This window comes from Orcinus orca, chromosome 13 (genome assembly GCF_937001465.1).
Source record: "Orcinus orca chromosome 13, mOrcOrc1.1, whole genome shotgun sequence".
Taxonomy (NCBI): domain Eukaryota; kingdom Metazoa; phylum Chordata; class Mammalia; order Artiodactyla; family Delphinidae; genus Orcinus; species Orcinus orca.
The window spans coordinates 38,147,269-38,159,675 of record NC_064571.1 but is presented as its reverse complement, the minus strand read 5'-3'; the positions used below and the strand labels follow the sequence as shown (position 1 = coordinate 38,159,675).

General features: G+C 39.7%; 1 pseudogene; it reads right to left on the bottom strand.

Moving 5' to 3' along the window:
* Positions 1-11,061: 11,061 nt before the first annotated feature.
* Positions 11,062-11,663, bottom strand: LOC101288088 (14 kDa phosphohistidine phosphatase-like; annotated as a pseudogene).
* Positions 11,664-12,407: the final 744 nt, after the last annotated feature.

Below are 12,407 nucleotides of genomic sequence, written 5' to 3'. Positions count from 1 at the left end.
AGAATTTCTCTCTTTTCCCTCACAGGTTCTTTCTTGTACCAGAGGAATTATTTTCTCCTTCCTCCTTTTCTCCCCCTCTGCTTTTTGTACACACCTAGGCTGACTACTTGGCTTGAGTCCACATTCATTGCCTCCATCTCACTTGTGTGGAGAGTTAAGCTCATTCATTATTGAAGAAGGGTAGAGGGCCATTTTTTAGTCAGTATTTTGAAAGGATACTAAACTGGCATTTAAATTAAGAATCCATAAATATTACATTATATACATTTACTCTTCTATTTCAATATTTGTAAAGTTCTTAATGCAACACTCCTGCAGAGAATTTTTTTCTTAGAGTGCTATATTTTAGGAAAGGTTTATCATATTCCTCTGTTCTTTTTTTTTAAGCTTAAAGTTAGGCATCTTCCAGATGCAAGCACACTTCGACTTAACTGACGCAAAAAAACCATGGTATCTTCTTTGATTCATTTCCTGTCTCCTAATTTGAACCTTACAGGTTTTAATTTAGGTCATAGGGAGAAACTTGAACTGTTTAACACTGGGTTGTTTTTTTTAGGGGGGGGAGTTGAGTTTTATGTGATTGTGTAGCAAGCCAAAGTCATTTAAAAAATACATCAAGACAGAATTATCATGGTAACAATATATACATTTTGATTAGGAAAAACAGAGCACACATTTGGTAGCACAGCTTCATGTTCTGAAAGCAAGATTAATCACACTGACCTGGCTTTAGCTAAATGCTTTTTTAAAAGGTATATGTTTTCCACAGACAAATCCCTTATTCTAAATTTTTATGTTCCCATTTCATGTTTTTCTCTATGTGATAATCAGTTAAGCAGAAAATGAATATTTGAATTTAAAAATTCAGTCCCATTATGGACTGTATTTAGGTTGATGGCTCTATACAGTTTTGAAGAAGGCACCTATGTAAGCATTTTAATCCAAACCTTCAGGAAAATTTAAGCCAGGAATTTTAATGGCTAGGATTTGCTCATGATATGGCTGGTACCAAATATATGTGTTGAGTACAGCCTCATTAGACCCTGATCTGCATCCTCTCTTCTATGAAAATGGTGAACTTTAACCTGTCAGCCCCTCACTTTGTTTTTAATAAGGTGAGAAATAAGTCTGTCACTGATCAGCCACTTCAATGACCACATCTAAGACACTGAATTGTGTTTCATCAAGTAATACAGACATGACATAAAGCATGATCAGAGGAAACAGTATGAAAAAAAATCCAAATTGCATGCACTGATGTTATGACTTACCATACGAAAAAGCATGATTCATACTCTCAAGAGATATAAAACTGTACAAATGTGAGCACATAAGCACAGGGAATTTTATCTTTTGGTACTTGATGTATTTCAAGTGCCTAGAACAATTTCTGGCACATAATAAGTGCTCAATATGTGTGTCAAATGAGTGAACGATCAACACAATATAAATGAAGAAAGGGCATCATTTCTAGTAGATTCTTATGTTTCTTGATTCACGATTACTCTAGCTCTCTCCTATGAGTACATCTGCAGTGACTTTTTAAGAAATTACACGAACTAGTGTATCCTGGGATCTTAAGGAAAATCAACACAGAACAGGTAAATTTAAATGAGGGAAAGAAAATATGATACCCATGATCTTACAGAAAGAGATACTAGGGACTGAAAGGGAAATTTTAGAATAGAGTGCCTGAGATGGGGCCCTAAGGGCAAGGGTGACTTCAGGAACAGAGGCAGGCATCCAAGACAAACATTACCTACTTTGTAATATTGCGCAGGGCCACCTGGATTCTCACACCACTAGCAAAGTGTGTTTAAGCAAGTAGAGTAGAAAAATAGAATGAGAAGTTCTTCTACCTATTCCTATTGGTAAAACAACTGGACAAAAAAAAAAGATGAAAAACGTGTTGATTGGAGAGGATTTGTTTTCATCTTAGACCAAAGTAATTTTGACTTATTTTAAAAGATCACCTTAATAAAGGGCACTGAAATTGTGAAAATCAAATGTGTGACTTATTTTCATTGGCTGTTACACAACAGACTTCTTTAAAAGATATATTTATAACAATAATACATCAGAGCAGCATTACCTAAAATTGGAGGTAAACTTGAGGACCAACCATGATCCAACTTCTGTCAATTAAAATGATGGTAAATATAAGTAATTCCAGACTATGGAACCAAAATACTAAGTCAATATGATTAGTACACTTGGGGGCCAATATCATTAGCTCTTTCTCTTTTAACCTTACATAGAACTCATAATATCTAGCATATCTGCAGATGTTTGTTGCAACACTTTATAACCAGAATAATTACACAGCCCTTCCAGACACATGTACAAACAAGTTGGACCATGATGTTCCAGTACAGGCAAGTATTACAAAAAGCAGAAATGAGTAATACATCATTAATGGGTATGACTTGCAGGACATTAGCCAATGCACTTTCCAATAAGAAGTCTGATCAACACATGTCATGGGAAACAGGAGAATTTCCTCAGTAAAATTTCCAACTTATACTTTTACACTTTAGAGAAACATATGGTTCTGTACTTAACAGACTTAGCAGTAGTGGGAGGCCTGTGAAAACTGCTTGCAGCCACAACTTGGACTACATCTTCAGGGTTTCTCCCAGAGCTCTCTTAAGGACTCCCTTTTTTCTAATGCTAAATACGGATATAGTCCTATTTTATTCACTTGTGTCATTATTCATTATGATCAGCATGAATATTATCAGAAGGACATTTCTATTTTTACCAAGAGAAACAAACTGCACAGTTCAGTTGTGCAACTAATTTTTTTAAAAAAGAAAAGAAATACCCTGCTTTCTTTTTGTTATTACTTTTTGTTATACTAATTCTGCAAATGGTTTTCAAAAATGATAATTACGGTATATACAAATTTTACCTGCCTTGGCTACCCTCACATTTTCAAATCTCATTTCTTTCTTTGCCTATCCAGCCGTATGCCTTCTGCTCCTGACATTGCCAGATTTCAGTATCACACACATCTGTCTGTAGAGTGTGCCTGTAATTCTGGCCACTCAGATCCTAAACACAGATCTTCAGACAAGAACCACCACAGAAAATAGACAAATAAAGCAAAGACAAAAAAAAATAACAAAATAAAAACAAAGAGCACAGGGTGGAGGTGGGGGAGAGAGAATGTGGTGGGAAAGAAGTGCCAATCTGGGTATGATACAGGAGCCCAGCAGTTGGCATTGGGACACTGTGTCCCATTAGGGTTGATGCAAGGACAAGTCACAGAATATGGAAGCTTATATCCTTGTCTGTATTATCTCATGCATCCCTCTACCCCCAGAAAAAAAATGGGACAGGACTGTTTAACAGTTTTTTCTCTACTGACAGCAGTAAATTCTCTGTGAAGCTAATGAAGTTTAAGCTTTGGGACCCTTTACTTATAGAGGCCTAGGAGGGCTCTAGCAATGTGCTCACATGGTCAAATACTTTTGCAAACTTTGCAAAAGTAAGGTATTCTACCTGCAATTACAACCAAAGTAAAAGTACCCCCACCAGAGCTTCTCATACTTTCTCTTATGGTATAGTGCTGGAGTAGCTGCAAGTAGATTCAACTAAGGGAAAGGTGAATTGGAAATACATCTGGCTGGGTTAATGGGAATGTTCACGTGGTTTATAGTCACTTCCGAGTACAGTTAAGATTTTCCTAGCCATCTCAATGTAGGAGTGGCTCCCAGGAATATCCCTAACTCATCCATGACATCATGGCCCTAAGGTGTGTCATGGCCCTAAGGTGAAGGGGCCAGAGGTTGTATCATGATGTGAACAGGTCCCAAAGTGGTCAGCACAGAGGTATACAGATAGTGGAGGTGAAACTAGATTTGAAATATATGAAAACAGAAGCTAGTCTGGGGGAATTCTTATAGTCATTAAATGTGCATAATTACAAGTGGAGGATTTAATTCTAATCAATGTTAAACAAAATAGAAGTTCTCTTCTGTACAAATGAACTTGACAATGTCACTTGTATACTTATTATTATTTTTTAACATCTTTAATGGAGTATAATTGCTTTACAATGGTGTGTTAGTTTCTGCTTTATAAAGTGAATCAGCTATATATATACATATATCCCCATATCTCTTCCCTCTTGCATCTCCCTCCCTCCCACCCTCCCTATCCCACCCCTCTAGGTGGTGACAAAGCACCTAGCTGATCTCCCTGTGCTATGCAGTTGCTTCCCACTAGCTATCGGTTTTACATTTGGTAGTGTATATATGTCCATGCCACTCTCTTACTTTGTCCCAGCTTACCCTTTCCCCTCCCCGTGTCCTCAAGTCCATTCTCCAGTAGGTCTGTGTCTACACTATACACTTTCTCCCATTTTAATGAGAATCAGGCGAAATAGAATTTATCATTATCCCTGTGTTCATGGGGAAGAAACCTGTAGCAGTATTACAAATTGCTATGCAGTATTTTTTTTTTTGATGTGGACTATTTTTAAAGTTTTTACTGAATTTGTTACAACATTGCTTCTGTTTGTTGTTTTGGTTTTTTGGCTGCAAGGCATGTGGGATCTTAGCTCCCTGACCAGGGATCGAACCCGTACCCCCTGCATTGGAAGGTGAAGTCTTAACCACTGGACTGCCAGGGAAGTCCCACAAATTGCTATGCAGTATTTTATGTATCTCAAAGTATTAGCACATAAATACACTGACAAAAGATTTAAATTGTTTGCTGATTTGATATAAAATACTGAATCAATAAAGATACTATAAAACTCATAAGATGGGAGGAAATATTTGCAAGTGATATGGCCGATAAGGGGTTAATATCCAACATATACAAACAGCTCATATAACTCAACATCAAAAAAACAAACAACCCTATTAAAAAATGGACAGAATAACTGGATAGACATTTTTCCAAAGAGGAAATGCATATCGCCAACAGGCACATGAAAAGATGCTCAACAACGCTATCATCAGGGAAATGCAAATCAAAACCACAATGAGATATCACCTCACACCTGTCAGAGTGACTATCATCAAAAAGAACACAAATAACAGATGTTGGTGAGGATGTGGAGAAAAGGGGACCCTTGTACACTGTTGGTAGGAATGTAATTTGGTGCAGACACTGTGGAAAGCAGTATGGCGGTTTATTAAAAACTAAAAATAGAACTACCATATGACCCAGAAATTCCATCCCTGGGTATATATCCAAAAAAAAACCCCCAAAACACTAATTCGAAAAGATATATGTAGGGCTTCCCTGGTGGCGCAGTGGTTGAGAGTCCACCTGCCGATGCAGGGGACATGGGTTCGTGCCCCGGTCTGGGAGGATCCCGCATGCCGCGGAGCGGCTAGGCCCATGAGCCATGGCCGCTGAGCCTGCGCGTCCGGAGCCTGTGCTCCGCAACGGGAGAGGCCACAACAGTGAGAGGTCCGCGTACCGCAAAAAAAAAAAAAAGAAAAGATATATGCAATCCAATGTTCATAGCAGCATTATTTACAACTGCCGAGATATGGAAGCAACCTAAGTGTCCATCAACAGATGAATATATATATATACATATATATATGATATATATGAAATTTTTCCATTTGCAGCAGCATGGATGAACTTGGAGGGCATTATGCTAAGTGAAATAAGTCAGGCAGAGAAAGACAAATACTCTATGATATCACTTATATGTGGAATTTAAAAATACAACAAGCTAGTGAATATAACAAAAAAGAAGCAGCGTCACAGATATAGAGAACAAACTAGTGGTTACCAGAGGGGAGAGGGAGGGGGGAGGGGTACCATAAGGTTAGGGGTTTAACAGGTACAAAATATTAGGTATAAAATAAGCTATAAGGATATATTATACAACATGGGGAATATAGACAATATTTTATAATAACTATAAATGTAGTATATAACCTTTAAAAACTGTGAATCACTATATTGTACACCTGTAACTTACATAATATTGTACATCAACTATACTTTAATTAAAAAAAAACTCATAAGACACCACTACAATGAGGATATCAATGACACTTCAGAGTATTAAGATTAGCCCCTGTACTAGATTAGAAGAGTTGAAATTCCTCAAGTCTTACTGCTTAGATATGAAGAAAACTTGATAGAAGTTTTCCTAAATCTTAAAAACTTACATGACATTACTAATAATAAGTAGTGAGACTGAAAGAAATTTTTCTAAACTTTTAATATAAAAAATTATTTTTGATCAACCATACAAGAGGTCTCTCCATTATTTCTATAGAAAAATGTATTTCTATAGAAATAATTTTCACAAAAATTATTGTTATATGAAGAAATTATCAAGGATTGTACAGGCAAAAATAGGGGGAAAGTATTAGAGAGTTTTGTCAGACAATAAGTTAAAAAATACTGTTTTTATAGATTTTGTGATTTTCGTGGAATTTATCAGCTTTTAAAAACTTAAATTTGTCATGATTTCCTTTCTCTATTCATTTTCATACCTGCTTTTGGTTTGTAATTTAATTCTCTTTTTCTTAAAGAGGGTCTCCAAATTATATAAGCTTCAGATCACACAAAACATGGATCTGCCTCTGCCCAGTGCCTGGCTCAGAACCTGGCATATTAGACGTTTGTTGGAAGAATATGCAGGAAGGGCTATTGGCCCAAGGGTGGTGATATGACACTGAGCTTAGTGAAGGAGAGGCCATTGTATGCTGAGGTTCTTTAGAATATCCAGCCTGCAGGCTTGAGCACTCTGGGATATGATGGGACCACACCTGCCAGTAGAAAACCTGAACCCAGCTGGTGGGAAGCCAAGGTGGCAGAGGCAGAGAAAATGAGGCTGTCATATTGTTTCACAGTCAAGAAAGAATATTTTTCCTTGTGTGTTCATTGTTGAAGGATGCTGAAATTAATTAAAATAAATTCTTCCTATCTCCAAAGAATATGCAAATTAATGTTCATGTGTTTGGAAATTTTTTCCTTTGAGTTATGTTTCTCATTTGAAGAAAATGGTTACTCTTCCTTCCCTTTAAACTGAATAATGTGAATCATATGTGAATAGGATTACATCAAGTCCCAAGATATTAACGTTTGGAAGCAACTGAAGTCTTCCACATAGAGTCCCAATTTTAAAAATTTTTAAAAATTACTTCAAAAAATGCATAACGTGACCTGATATTGCTGTTCTATTCATGTTCCCACTCGATAATATTTCCACTCTAAAATAATGTTTAACCTCAAAATTTCTAGACTGCTTCATTTCCATCAAGTGCTAAGAAGTCTAGGAAGCTCCATTAACTAAAGACAAAGTAAATTCTAGATACAGAGTTTAACTGCTTCTTAATGGAGCCGCCTCTGAGTCACCAGCTCCTAGAATTAGAACTATCCACCAGATGAGGTACAGCCTGACAGGAGAGGTTGGGAGTAGATAGTCCTCTCTCAAGGTGCTGGGGTAAAGTATAGAGCAGCATGATATCTACAGGCTATAGCAATAGATAAATTCAAATAGTCGGTATCATTTGGGTTCTGATACTCAGAGTAGGGTACCCTAAAAGGGAGAAAATAGGGCACCCAGAGGAAAGAAGTTTGGAAGTTCTAGTAGGCAGAGAGTTTGCATCAGGGATGCTCATTAGCAAGTAACTTTAGCCACCTGGCTGGTGTTCAGGGACAGACTCCAGTCCCTGAAAAGGGTTGATAGTAGAGATGGATAATAAAACAGGACTCTGGTTGTTGAGGATACTAAGTCAGACACCAGCCACAAGGAAGCGAGGCAGAAACTCAGTTAACCAAGCTGAAGCACAAACAGGTCTTAGAAAATCAGACAGAGACTTGTAATCAGAACTTGAGCAAATAGTCAGAGCTAGACTAGCAACAAAGGTTGAAACTGAATCCACCTAAAACTGAGTTCCTCTACTGAGTTTATAATTAACCTCTCTGTCCAAAACTTTATTCCCTTTCATGTCCCGCCCCATTCCCCTCAGGATTGAGGAGTATCAAAGAAAGGCGGGTATTGAAACCAAGAAAAACTCTGTGGGGCCTTCCTGGGTACAAATGTCCCTCTGTGTCCCCCATTTATTATTTGTAGAAAAAAAGCCTTAGTCTCCTAAGCCTTCCCCAAATTCCAAAGAGCAGGCCCAAGAAGTTAACAATTAGAGAAGTGAGGGAATGCAGAAACAAAGGAAAATTAGTCCATCAAGAAAAGCGGGGGCTTCCCTGGTGGCGCAGTGGTTAAGAGTCCACCTGCCGATGCAGGGGACACGGGTTCGTGCCCCGGGTCCGGGAGGATCCCATATGCCGTGGAGCGGCTAGGCCCATGAGCGGCTAGGCCCATGAGCCATGGCTGCTGAGCCTGCGCGTCCGGAGCCTGTGCTCCGCAACGGGAGAGGCCACAACAGTGAGAGGCCCGTGTGCCGCAAAGAAAAAAAAAGAGAAGCAGGACTTCCCTGGTGGCGCAGTGGTTAAGAATCTGCCTGCCAATGCAGGGGACACAGGTTCGAGCCCTGGTCCGGGAAGATCCCACATGCCGCGGAGCAACTAAGCCCGTGTGCCACAACTACTGAGCCTGCACTCTAGAGCCCACAAGCCACAACTACTGAGCCTGCATGCCACAACTACTGAAGCCCGTGCGCCTAAAGCCTGTGCTCCACAACAAGAGAAGCCACTGCAATGAGAAGGCCGCGCACGGCAACGAAGACCCAACGCAGCTAAAAAATAAATAAAAAACTTAAAAAAAAAAGTCAATACAGACTATAATTAAGGACTCTTTATTTTTTTAAGTTCAGGAAGGATCAAGTTAGAAATTATTTTTCTCTTCCTAAACACTGATTTAGCAACTGTTTGACAGAAATTCTCATCTAGGAAGCTGCTCAGCACATTTTTTTCCTTTGACTCATTACCTGACTCTCCAGGAAGATAGGTTGTGCCGATATCTCTCATATCATTGCTCAATTCATGGGTCTAGGGTGGAAAATATACTAAAAGATTCACCATATTTTAAGTGGGACTTAAGAATTAGCCTTGTTGTCATAGACTTGGTATCTGGTGATCCCTGGGTGGCCATATGTTAGTCCCTAACCCTGTCAACTTGGTTACATTTCAATCTCTGGGCTTCAATTCCCCCCCCCCCCCCCCTTAGTATTCCAATTCCTTGCTGGGATGGAGCCTTACACTGAGACCCAGTTCACTTGTCTGGAGAGTGATTTATCTCTGGATCTGGATTCCTGAAAATCGGAATCCTATTTCCTATATATCCAGCTTCTGATTAGTATTCTTTTCTTAAGGTGATGATAACTCTAAGCCATGGGAATGATGCCTGCTTATCTTGGAACACTGCTTACGGTCTGTATATCTGCTTGGAATAACTGTGAGATTGGCACCCTCTCATCCTTAGGTATTAGGGAGGATCTCCATAATGTGTTGCATGGAGAAAAAAAGCAGAGTTCTGGAACCTGACAGACTTGAGGTTGATCCCAGCTCTCTTACTTAATTTTAGATAAATTACTGAACTTCTCTAAGCCTATTTCCTCATCCATTAAAACGAGGATAGTGATTCCCACTCACATGACAACTGTGAAAATTAAACGAGATAAAAAATGTAAAGCATCTACTACAGTGCTTGCATGTAAAAGCTTTTTAACAAATGATAGCTATTTTAATTACGAGCAAATGTAAGAAAAAGTAAATTCATCCAGTCCAAAAATGCTTATTAAGTGCCTATTAACTGCCAAATATTTTATTAAGCTCTGGAGGGAGGTAAAAAGGCGAAGGTGACATGGTCTTCTAATGGGGAAAAAGAATAAACATCCTCAACACAATATGTTGTAGGTAGTGCAATGGCAGACATCAGCCCAGGGAGACATGTGTATTCCTAGGAGGGAAGTGATGATCCTGGATGAGAATCCTAAAGAAGAAAGCTGATTAGGAGGAAAGGAGGATGAAAGGTGCTCCTGGCAGAAGCATGGAAGAGTTTGGTGATTTGGGAAACTGCAAATAGTTCATCAGTATAGTTGGAATATGGACTGGGACTAGGGAGATGAGTCAGAGAAGGAAATAGAAAGGTAAGTAGGGGTCTCTCCTGATGGCCTTTGTGGCTGAACTAAGGATTCTGGGATCCAACGTGAGGGCTGTGAGTGGCTGCTGATGAGTTTGAAGCAGAGGAGCAACATGATCAGATTTAAGTTTTAGAAAAATCACTCCAAAGCACTTCCATCGTCCTGGATTTAAATAACACTGAAAACAAAGGCAGAACCACCATAGTAGAAGCCCATGTTTTACTCAAGAAGTATGCTCCCCTCTTCTTAATTCTGTAACATAAATGTCATGCTAAAATAATCCCAACGGTGCTGGGATAATGAAAAAAACATTTTAAACATAAAATGTCTTTTATTGTGGGCTTCTTGACTTCTTAAAAAACAAAATTATACATCTTCAAAGATGATTAAAATGAAATTCTAGAATCCCTACACATGCTCTGCATCTATGGTCTTAACACTACATGCACCCCTAGTAATCACAGGTCTGACTGAAAATGACTTAATAAATAAAAATTTTATTTAATGTAAAATGCTTAGTCTTCCAGGGATTAGTGTAGAGCTATGTTTACACTGAACTCTATAAATGTTACTGACAATTTAAATTATAAAATCTTAAAATTCTCAATTTTGTAAAATACTTTAGTACTTCCTCACATATATGTCACATTGCCATTTTTAGGATGCTGACAGGAAATTTAATTTTTGAGAAATTATAAAAGAATTTAATGAACTGAATTATAATTAAAGGTATCTGCTGTATCATACATACAATGAAATATTAGATAAAAATGTCAGATATTGGTTATTGAAGCCTCTGTTTCTTATGTGGTCAAACTGTCCAGACAGATCATATAGAAAAGACATGCTCCAGCCAGCACCCTGCTCTGAATTGCCCTGTTTCATTCTTGTACTTTGCCATCTATCTTTTGTCCCTTAATTTTCGTTTTCTTTTTTTTTCAGGGACCAGTGGAGGTGATGATGCTTTTAATTCTCCCTAGAGAGGTAACCCCAGGCACTGAGGCTTGGCCAGGGCGGCAAAGTGCTAGGGGGTGCAGCCCAACCCCTTGGGAGGTGGCCTTGAGGGCAGAGTTCCAGTGGGCTGCTGGAGGTGGCCAGCCTTGGGTGGGCCTCAGTAGCCGTCGTCGGCCCAGGTAACCTCGTAGCCAGGGTACCTGGCTTTGATCTTCTCAGTGGAGACGGAGTGCTGGGCGCGACCGTGTAACCCATGGAGTAGCCGTACACGTGGATCTTCTTGCCCTGGCTCTGGTGGGAGATGCACCCACGTCCCAGGCACTCGCAGTCATAGCCCTTCTGCATCTCGCCTGATACCTCGTCTGTAGATGTCGGAGTGGTACTCCGCCCACTTGTAGCCACTAACGATCTCTTTGCTCTCCCTGGCCAGGGCCCCGGAGGGCAGCACCGCATGGACTCGAATCAGCACATACTTGAAGACGCTGTCGCAGTTGATGTCCACGTCAATGATCTGGGCGAGGTTCGCCACTGCCATGTTCCCAGAGTGTGCTCTCCCCTGTGGCCCGCGTCCCTTCCCCACGCGACCCGGGGTATCCCTTAATGTTGGCTTCCACTTGTGTAGTAGACAATGAGGTAATCTCTTCAACATCTATCCCACCTCCTGACACCGTGCATCAGCCATTTGGTTTAAGGAACTGACCTAGACATGTGAGGCAGGCCCTGATAAGTCTGCCTCAATCAATACAATCTGATCCTTTTTGGCCTACAATTGGTCTAGGACCTAATGCTTAAACCAATCAGCACATGGCATTCCTTTAGAAACAGACTGGTTTAGGAATAGGCACATGACTGTTCCTAGGCCAATAAGACATGCTAAGAAGATTGTTTGGAGGCTTCTAGGAAAAGTTTCCTCGCTTATAAGTGAGTCATTAGAAGAGATGGCTTTTTTTTTTTTTTTTTAAACAAAGAAGCATGTAGCTTCAATTGTTACTACCACCCTACGAATATGAGGAAACCACTTTAGGATAGAACTGATGTTACCCTGGGTCCTTGGTGATGTTGTTGAACTGAGTTTTAACCATATCTGAAGCCCAGTCTATGTCTGGACTTCCAGTTGTCCGAACCAGTAAATTTTCCTACTGTTTAAGCCACCACTTTCAGTTGGGTTTCTGTTATTTGCAGCTGAATGTATTCTAAAAGATGCAATTCTCTACCACTTTTGCCTACCACCTTTGCTTCTAACCTGATGTACCCATTGGCTATCTTTCTTAGCGTTAACCATCAGCACTGTTCTATCTAGACATTTATAGTGAACATTTTAGTTGTCTACCCAATACCTGGGCCTAGCTTCTTCCACTGGACATTATGTAGGATAGGTTGCATGAACCTGGTGCAGCCACGGGAGAAGCTAGCCTGAAAACAAAG